Below are 12,472 nucleotides of genomic sequence, written 5' to 3' on the forward strand. Positions count from 1 at the left end.
TTACACCCTGCATTATACCCTGCATTACACCCTGCATTACACCCTGCATTACACCCTGTATTACACCCTGTATTACACCCTGCATTACACCCTGCATTACACCCTGCATTACACCCTGCATTACACCCTGTATTATACCCTGCATTACACCCTGCATTACACCCTGCATTATACCCTGCATTACACCCTGTATTACACCCTGCATTATACCCTGTATTACACCCTACATTACACCCTACATTACACCCTGCATTATACCCTGCATTACACCCTGCATTACACCCTACATTACACCCTGCATTATACCCTGCATTACACCCTGTATTACACCCTGCATTATACCCTGTATTACACCCTACATTACACCCTACATTACACCCTGCATTATACCCTGTATTACACCCTGCATTACACCCTGCATTACACCCTGTATTACACCCTTTATTACACCCTACATTACACCCTGCATTACACCCTGTATTACACCCTGCATTACACCCTGCATTACACCCTGCATTACATTCTGTATTACACCCTGCATTACACCCTGCATTACACCCTGTATTACACCCTGTATTACACCCTGCATTACACCCTGCATTACACCCTGTATTATACCCTGTATTACACCCTGCATTACACCCTGTATTATACCCTGCATTACACCCTGTATTACACCCTGTATTATACCCTGTATTACACCCTGTATTACACCCTGTATAATACCCCGTATTACACCCTGTATTACAACCTGCATTACACCCTGTATAATACCTTGTATTACACCCTGTATTACAGCCTGCATTACACCCTGCATTACACCCTGTATTACACCCTGCATTACACCCTGCATTACACCCTGTATTATACCCTGCATTACACCCTGTATTACACCCTGCATTACACCCTGTATTACACCCTGTATTATACCCTGCATTACACCCTGTATTACACCCTGTATTACACCCTGTATTACACCCTGTATTATACCCTGCATTACACCCTGTATTATAACCTGTATTACACCCTGCATTACACCCTGCATTACACCCTGTATTATACCCTGCATTACACCCTGTATTATACCCTGTATTACACCCTGCATTACACCCTGTATTATACCCTGCATTACACCCTGTATTACACCCTGTATTATACCCTGCATTACACCCTGTATTATACCCTGTATTACACCCTGCATTACACCCTGCATTATACCCTGCATTACACCCTGTATTACACCCTGCATTACACCCTGTATTATACCCTGCATTACACCCTGCATTATACCCTGTATTACACCCTGCATTACACCCTGCATTACACCCTGCATTACACCCTGTATTACACCCTGTATTACACCCTGTATTATACCCTGTATTATACCCTGCATTACGCCCTGTATTATGCCCTGTATTACACCCTACATTACACCCTACATTACACCCTGCATTATACCCTGTATTACAACCTGCATTACACCCTGCATTACACCCTGCATTACACCCTGTATTACACCCAGTATTATACCCTGTATTACACCCTGTATTATACCCTGAATTACACCCTGTATTACACCATGTATTATACCCTGTATTACACCCTGTATTACACCCTGCATTACACCCTGTATTATGCCCTGTATTACACCCTACATTACACCCTGCATTATATCCTGTATTACACCCTGCATTACACCCTGTATTATACCCTGCATTACACCCTGTATTATACCCTGTATTACACCCTGCATTACACCCTGCATTATACCCTGCATTACACCCTGTATTATACCCTGCATTACACCCTGTATTACACCCTGTATAATACCCTGTATTACACCCTGCATTACACCCTGTATTATGCCCTGTATTACAACCTACATTACACCCTGCATTACACCCTGTATTATGCCCTGTATTACAACCTACATTACACCCTGCATTATACCCTGTATTACACCCTGCATTACACCCTGTATTATACCCTGCATTACACCCTGTATTATACCCTGTATTACACCCTGCATTACACCCTGCCTTACACCCTGCATTACACCCTGTATTATACCCTGTATTATACCCTGCATTATACCCTGTATTATACCCTGCATTACACCCTGTATTATACCCTGCATTACACCCTGTATTATACCCTGTATTATACCCTGTATTACACCCTGTATTATACCCTGCATTACACCCTGTATTACACCCTGTATTATACCCTGCATTACACCCTGTATTATACCCTGCATTACACCCTGTATTACACCCTGTATTACACCCTGTATTACACCCTGCATTACACCCTGCATTACACCCTGTATTATACCCTGCATTACACCCTGCATTACACCCTGTATTATACCCTGCATTACACCCTGCATTATACCCTGTATTACACCCTGTATTACACCCTGCATTACACCCTGCATTACACCCTGCATTACACCCTGCATTATACGCTGTATTACACCCTGTATTATACCCTGTATTACACCCTGTATTACACCCTGCATTACACCCTGTATTACACCCTGTATTATACCCTGTATTACACCCTGTATTACACCCTGTATTACACCCTGTATTATACCCTGTATTACACCCTGTATTACACCCTGCATTACACCCTGCATTACACCCTGCATTACACCCTGCATTACACCCTGTATTACACCCTGCATTACACCCTGCATTACACCCTGCATTACACCCTGTATTACACCCTGCATTACACCCTGCATTATACCCTGCATTACACCCTGTATTACACCCTGTATTACACCCTGCATTACACCCTGCATTATACCCTGTATTACACCCTGTATTACACCCTGCATTACACCCTGCATTACACCCTGCATTACACCCTGTATTATACCCTGTATTACACCCTGTATTACACCCTGCATTACACCCTGCATTATACCCTGCATTACACCCTGCATTACACCCTGCATTACACCCTGTATTACACCCTGCATTACACCCTGTATTACACCCTGCATTACACCCTGCATTACACCCTGTATTACACCCTGCATTATACCCTGCATTACACCCTGTATTACACCCTGCATTACACCCTGCATTACACCCTGTATTACACCCTGTATTACACCCTGCATTACACCCTGCATTATACCCTGTATTACACCCTGTATTACACCCTGCATTACACCCTGCATTACACCCTGCATTATACCCTGCATTACACCCTGCATTACACCCTGCATTACACCCTGCATTACACCCTGCATTACACCCTGCATTACACCCTGTATTACACCCTGTATTATACCCTGCATTACACCCTGCATTACACCCTGCATTACACCCTGTATTACACCCTGTATTACACCCTGCATTACACCCTGTATTACACCCTGCATTACACCCTGCATTACACCCTGCATTATACCCTGCATTACACCCTGTATTATACCCTGCATTACACCCTGCATTATACCCTGCATTATACCCTGCATTACACCCTGTATTACACCCTGTATTACACCCTGCATTACACCCTGTATTACACCCTGCATTACACCCTGCATTACACCCTGCATTACACCCTGCATTATACCCTGCATTACACCCTGCATTACACCCTGCATTACACCCTGTATTACACCCTGCATTACACCCTGCATTACACCCTGCATTACACCCTGCATTACACCCTGAATTATACCCTGCATTATACCCTGCATTACACCCTGTATTATACCCTGCATTACACCCTGCATTACACCCTGTATTATACCCTGTATTACACCCTGCATTATACCCTGTATTACACCCTGTATTACACCCTGCATTACACCCTGCATTATACCCTGTATTACACCCTGTATTACACCCTGTATTACACCCTGTATTACACCCTGTATTATACCCTGTATTACACCCTGTATTACATCCTGTATTATATCCTGCATTACACCCTGTATTATACCCTGCATTACACCCTGTATTATACCCTGCATTACACCCTGTATTACACCCTGCATTATACCCTGTATTACACCCTGCATTACACCCTGCATTACACCCTGCATTACACCCTGTATTACACCCTGCATTACACCCTGCATTATACCCTGCATTACACCCTGCATTATACCCTGCATTACACCCTGCATTACACCCTGTATTACACCCTGCATTACACCCTGCATTACACCCTGCATTACACCCTGCATTACACCCTGTATTACACCCTGCATTATACCCTGCATTACACCCTGTATTATACCCTGTATTACACCCTGTATTACACCCTGTATTACACCCTGCATTATACCCTGCATTACACCCTGTATTATACCCTGTATTACACCCTGTATTACACCCTGCATTACACCCTGTATTATACCCTGTATTACACCCTGTATTACACCCTGCATTACACCCTGTATTACACCCTGCATTACACCCTGCATTATACCCTGTATTACACCCTGTATTACACCCTGTATTACACCCTGTATTATACCCTGCATTACACCCTGTATTACACCCTGCATTACACCCTGTATTACACCCTGCATTACACCCTGTATTACACCCTGTATTATACCCTGTATTATACCCTGTATTACACCCTGTATTACACCCTGTATTACACCCTGCATTACACCCTGCATTACACCCTGCATTACACCCTGCATTACACCCTGTATTACACCCTGTATTATACCCTATATTACACCCTGTATTACACCCTGTATTACACCCTGTATTACACCCTGCATTACACCCTGTATTACACCCTGCATTACACCCTGCATTACACCCTGTATTACACCCTGTATTATACCCTATATTACACCCTGTATTACACCCTGTATTACACCCTGTATTACACCCTGTATAATACCCTGTATTACACCCTGTATTACACCCTGCATTACACCCGGCATTACACCCTGTATTACACCCTGCATTACACCCTGTATTACACCCTGCATTATACCCTGCATTACACCCTGCATTATACCCTGCATTACACCCTGCATTACACCCTGCATTACACCCTGTTTTACACCCTGTATTACACCCTGTATTACACCCTGCATTACACCCTGCATTATACCCTGTATTACACCCTGCATTACACCCTGCATTACACCCTGCATTATACCCTGCATTACACCCTGTATTACACCCTGTATTATACCCTGCATTACACCCTGCATTACACCCTGTATTACACCCTGTATTACACCCTGCATTACACCCTGCATTACACCCTGCATTACACCCTGCATTATACCCTGCATTACACCCTGCATTATACCCTGCATTATACCCTGCATTACACCCTGCATTACACCCTGTATCACACCCTGTATCATACCCTGTATCACACCCTGCATTACACCCTGCATTACACCCTGCATTACACCCTGCATTATACCCTGCATTACACCCTGCATTATACCCTGTATTATACCCTGTATTACACCCTGTATTACACCCTGCATTACACCCTGTATTACACCCTGCATTACACCCTGTATTACACCCTGCATTACACCCTGCATTACACCCTGTATTACACCCTGCATTACACCCTGCATTACACCCTGTATTATACCCTGCATTACACCCTGCATTACACCCTGCATTACACCCTGTATTATACCCTGCATTACACCCTGCATTACACCCTGTATTACACCCTGCATTACACCCTGCATTACACCCTGCATTACACCCTGCATTACACCCTGTATTATACCCTGTATTACACCCTGTATTACACCCTGCATTACACCCTGCATTACACCCTGCATTACACCCTGTATTACACCCTGTATTATACCCTGCATTACACCCTGCATTACACCCTGCATTACACCCTGTATTACACCCTGTATTACACCCTGCATTACACCCTGTATTACACCCTGCATTACACCCTGCATTACACCCTGCATTATACCCTGCATTACACCCTGAATTATACCCTGCATTATACCCTGCATTATACCCTGTATTATACCCTGCATTACACCCTGTATTACACCCTGTATTACACCCTGTATTACACCCTGCATTATACCCTGTATTACACCCTGCATTACACCCTGCATTATACCCTGCATTACACCCTGTATTATACCCTGTATTACACCCTGTATTACACCCTGTATTATACCCTGTATTACACCCTGTATTACACCCTGTATTACATCCTGCATTACACCCTGTATTATACCCTGCATTACACCCTGCATTACACCCTGCATTATACCCTGTATTATACCCTGTATTACACCCTGTATTACACCCTGTATTATATCCTGCATTACACCCTGTATTATACCCTGCATTACACCCTGCATTACACCCTGCATTACACCCTGCATTATACCCTGCATTACACCCTGTATTATACCCTGCATTACACCCTGTATTATACCCTGCATTACACCCTGTATTATACCCTGTATTACACCCTGTATTACACCCTGCATTACACCCTGCATTACACCCTGTATTATACCCTGCATTACACCATGTATTACACCCTGTATTATACCCTGCATTACACCCTGTATTATACCCTGTATTATACCCTGCATTACACCCTGCATTACACCCTGTATTATACCCTGCATTACACCCTGTATTACACCCTGTATTACACCCTGCATTACACCCTGTATTACACCCTGTATTATACCCTGCATTACACCCTGTATTACACCCTGTATTATACCCTGCATTACACCCTGTATTATACCCTGTATTACACCCTGCATTACACCCTGTATTATACCCTGCATTACACCCTGTATTATACCCTGTATTACACCCTGCATTACACCCTGCATTACACCCTGTATTACACCCTGTATTACACCCTGTATTACACCCTGTATTATACCCTGCATTACACCCTGTATTACACCCTGTATTATACCCTGCATTACGCCCTGTATTACGCCCTGTATTACACCCTACATTACACCCTACATTACACCCTGCATTATACCCTGTATTACACCCTGCATTACACCCTGTATTATACCCTGCATTACACCCTGTATTATACCCTGTATTACACCCTGCATTACACCCTGCATTACACCCTGCATTACACCCTGTATTACACCCTGTATTATACCCTGTATTACACCCTGTATTATATCCTGCATTACACCCTGTATTACACCCTGTATTATACCCTGTATTACACCCTGTATTACACCCTGCATTACACCCTGTATTATACCCTGCATTACACCCTGTATTACACCCTGTATTATACCCTGTATTACACCCTGTATTACACCCTGCATTACACCCTGCATTACACCCTGTATTACACCCTGCATTACACCCTGCATTACACCCTGTATTATACCCTGCATTACACCCTGCATTACACCCTGCCTTATACCCTGCCTTACACCATGTATTACACCCTGCATTACACCCTGCATTACACCCTGTATTACACCCTGCATTACACCCTGCATTATACCCTGTATTACACCCTGTATTATACCCTGTATTACACCCTGTATTACACCCTGTATTACACCCTGTATTATACCCTGTATTACACCCTGTATTACACCCTGTATTATACCCTGTATTACACCCTGTATTACACCCTGTATTACACCCTGTATTATACCCTGTATTACACCCTGTATTACACCCTGTATTACACCCTGCATTACACCCTGCATTACACCCTGTATTACACCCTGCATTATACCCTGCATTACACCCTGCATTACACCCTGCATTACACCCTGTATTACACCCTGTATTACACCCTGTATTACACCTTGCATTACACCCTGCATTATACCCTGCATTACACCCTGTATTACACCCTGCATTACACCCTGCATTACACCCTGCATTATACCCTGCATTACACCCTCTATTATACCCTGTATTACACCCTGTATTACATCCTGCATTACACCCTGCATTACACCCTGCATTACACCCTGTATTACACCCTGTATTACACCCTGCATTACACCCTGCATTACACCCTGTATTACACCCTGTATTACACCCTGCATTACACCCTGCATTATACCCTGCATTATACCCTGCATTACACCCTGTATTACACCCTGTATTACACCCTGCATTACACCCTGTATTACACCCTGCATTACACCCTGCATTATACCCTGCATTATACCCTGCATTACACCCTGCATTACACCCTGTATTACACCCTGTATTACACCCTGCATTACACCCTGTATTACACCCTGCATTACACCCTGCATTACACCCTGCATTATACCCTGCATTATACCCTGTATTACACCCTGTATTACACCCTGTATTACACCCTGCATTACACCCTGCATTACACCCTGTATTACACCCTGTATTACACCCTGCATTACACCCTGCATTACACCCTGCATTACACCCTGTATTACACCCTGTATTACACCCTGCATTATACCCTGCATTACACCCTGTATTATACCCTGTATTACACCCTGTATTACACCCTGTATTACACCCTGCATTATACCCTGCATTACACCCTGTATTACACCCTGTATTACACACTGCATTACACCCTGTATTACACCCTGCATTACACCCTGCATTATACCCTGTATTACACCCTGTATTACACCCTGTATTATACCCTGCATTACACCCTGCATTACACCCTGCATTACACCCTGTATTACACCCTGCATTACACCCTGCATTACACCCTGTATTACACCCTGTATTACACCCTGTATTATACCCTGTATTACACCCTGTATTACACCCTGCATTACACCCTGCATTACACCCTGCATTACACCCTGCATTATACCCTGCATTATACCCTGCATTACACCCTGTATTACACCCTGTATTACACCCTGTATTATACCCTATATTACACCCTGTATTATACCCTGTATTACACCCTGTATTACACCCTGTATTATACCCTGTATTACACCCTGTATTACACCCTGTATTACACCCTGTATAATACCCTTTATTACACCCTGTATTACACCCTGCATTACACCCGGCATTACACCCTGTATTACACCCTGCATTACACCCTGTATTACACCCTGCATTATACCCTGCATTACACCCTGAATTATACCCTGTATTACACCCTGTATTACACCCTGTATTACACCCTGTATAATACCCTGTATTACACCGTGCATTACACCCTGTATTACACCCTGTATTATACCCTGTATTATACCCTGCATTACACCCTGTATTACACCCTGTATTACACCCTGTATTACACCCTGCATTACACCCTGCATTACACCCTGTATTACACCCTGTATTACACCCTGTATTACACCCTGCATTACACCCTGTATTACACCCTGCATTACACCCTGTATTACACCCTGCATTACACCCTGTATTACACCCTGCATTACACCCTGCATTATACCCTGTATTACACCCTGCATTACACCCTGCATTACACCCTGCATTACACCCTGCATTATACCCTGCATTACACCCTGTATTATACCCTGCATTACACCCTGCATTACACCCTGCATTACACCCTGTATTACACCCTGCATTACACCCTGTATTACACCCTGTATTACACCCTGCATTACACCCTGCATTACACCCTGTATTACACCCTGCATTACACCCTGCATTATACCCTGCATTACACCCTGTATCACACCCTGTATCATACCCTGTATCACACCCTGCATTACACCCTGCATTACACCCTGCATTACACCCTGCATTATACCCTGCATTACACCCTGCATTATACCCTGCATTACACCCTGTATTACACCCTGCATTACACCCTGTATTACACCCTGTATTACACCCTGCATTACACCCTGTATTACACCCTGTATTACACCCTGTATTATACCCTGCATTACACCCTGCATTATACCCTGCATTACACCCTGTATTACACCCTGTATTACACCCTGTATTACACCCTGCATTATACCCTGTATTATACCCTGCATTACACCCTGCATTACACCCTGTATTACACCCTGTATTACACCCTGTATTACACCCTGCATTACACCCTGTATTATACCCTGCATTACACCCTGTATTACACCCTGTATTACACCCTGTATTATACCCTGCATTACACCCTGCATTACACCCTGCATTACACCCTGCATTACACCCTGCATTACACCCTGTATTATACCCTGCATTACACCCTGTATTACACCCTGTATTATACCCTGCATTACACCCTGTATTACACCCTGTATTACACCCTGTATTATACCCTGCATTACACCCTGCATTACACCCTGTATTACACCCTGTATTACACCCTGCATTATACCCTGTATTATACCCTGCATTACACCCTGTATTACACCCTGTATTACACCCTGTATTACACCCTGTATTACACCCTGCATTACACCCTGTATTATACCCTGCATTACACCCTGTATTACACCCTGCATTACACCCTGTATTACACCCTGTATTATACCCTGCATTACACCCTGTATTACACCCTGCATTACACCCTGTATTACACCCTGTATTATACCCTGCATTACACCCTGCATTACACCCTGCATTACACCCTGTATTACACCCTGTATTACACCCTGCATTACACCCTGCATTACACCCTGTATTACACCCTGCATTACACCCTGTATCACACCCTGTATTACACCCTGTATTACACCCTGTATTACACCCTGCATTACACCCTGCATTACACCCTCTATTACACCCTGCATTACACCCTGCATTACACCCTGTATTATACCCTGCATTACACCCTGCATTATACCCTGTATTACACCCTGCATTACACCCTGTATTACACCCTGCATTACACCCTGTATTACACCCTGTATTACACCCTGTATTACACCCTGTATTACACCCTGCATTACACCCTGTATTACACCCTGCATTACACCCTGTATTATACCCTGTATTATACCCTGTATTACACCCTGCATTATACCCTGTATTACACCCTGCATTATACCCTGCATTACACCCTGTATTATACCCTGTATTACACCCTGCATTACACCCTGCATTATACCCTGTATTACACCCTGTATTACACCCTGTATTCTTATGCTGACACGTTGCGGCCACTTGCTGTGCATGAGTTCAAGAACTGTCGATTTTCTATCCACCCGAGTGATATTTCTTAACATAATTTGTGTTTTAAAACATCGCAGTAAAATCTTCATTGACCCTACAAAGCATTTTGCTTCTTTTGGCTTTGTGTGATCTCCTGACTCGCCCCATCTTATTATGGACGCTCTTCGTCTTCTCTGATCTCCCTCATGGGCCGGCTCCTCTCTAGATTTACAGCGCTCTGGAACTAATAGCGCTTTACGATAAATACAAATACTAATTATAATACGGAAAATTGTGATGTCTTTATATCGACTACCCCTCATGTAACAACAGAACAGAAAGGTGTGGAGAAGCGTAGGCAGCAATGCATGGCAGATATATATCTATATACTAGTACTACAGAGACGGACGCACTCACCCCGCTGACACCAGCCCGTCCACGTCCTGATCTCACTGCATCTCTCTCAGCTCCTGCGTGGCTTTAAGTGTGTGAGATATAAATGGAGACAGGAAATCTCCCTTCCCATCCCATCCCATTCCTGTCACCTCTTTCCCCTCCCAATCTACAGGAAACCTTGGCCAGTCTCAAGGAAATGCCAAAGTCTCTTGACCTGGTGGCCGCCATCTTTAAATACATCATTAAGGAAGTGAGAGGAATGCAAAAGCACGAAAAACGCGTTTGGAAATGAAAACAAAGAAGATGATGGTTTTGTGTAAAAGCTCCGCACGTGGGGCATCTACAGACATCTTGTATTGTCTCATAAATTCTAAAAAATCAGAACATGAACTATGTAAAAATGCATCTCCACAGATGACAGAAAAGACATGAGCGTTATCATACGAGGGGTCATATATCCACATATACATTGGTACAACGTGAATATTTATGTGTCTGGTTATAGAGATGGAAGAACTCCGCTGTTACCAGCCTCCACAGGAAATCCAATAGAGCCCCCTACCATTATTCCACCAGACTCCATATATTAATTGTAAAGTCCTAAGTGCAAAAGAATAAAGAGAAAGACCTAGGATGACTGGTGGACTACTGACCCATGCTGCTGTGTCTCAACGATGGCGACCTGCCCTGACGCGCGTTTCGGCTTCCACCTTCGTCTGGGGGTGGCACTAGCTAGTTTCTACTTCCTATTTATCCCGTGTCTTAGTACTCTGCTCATCTTCTATTACCAAAAATACCTCTGTCATTCGTCGGCGTCATGACCGCGTTTGTCCAGAACAACTCATCACATGGTAGGGGCGTCATGTGACACGTGGAAAGCGTGTGTGATTACATCATTGCAACGCATCTCTACCACGTGTACATTCAGATACCGGATCATAGTGAGTCGTCGTGGACGCCT

General features: G+C 43.8%; 1 protein-coding gene across 1 annotated transcript in view; it reads right to left on the reverse strand.

Moving 5' to 3' along the window:
• EXOC3L2 (exocyst complex component 3 like 2) overlaps nucleotides 1–11,590 on the reverse strand; it is an 89,735-nt gene extending 78,145 nt beyond the window's left edge. The window contains exon 1 of the mRNA XM_075848624.1: nucleotides 11,533–11,590. The gene's annotated coding sequence lies outside the window, so the exon portion shown is untranslated. The remainder of the gene's footprint in view (nucleotides 1–11,532) is intronic.
• Between the last annotated feature and the right edge of the window lie 882 nt (nucleotides 11,591–12,472).

The sequence above is a fragment of the Rhinoderma darwinii genome, unplaced genomic scaffold (genome assembly GCF_050947455.1).
Source record: "Rhinoderma darwinii isolate aRhiDar2 unplaced genomic scaffold, aRhiDar2.hap1 Scaffold_437, whole genome shotgun sequence".
NCBI lineage: Eukaryota > Metazoa > Chordata > Amphibia > Anura > Rhinodermatidae > Rhinoderma > Rhinoderma darwinii.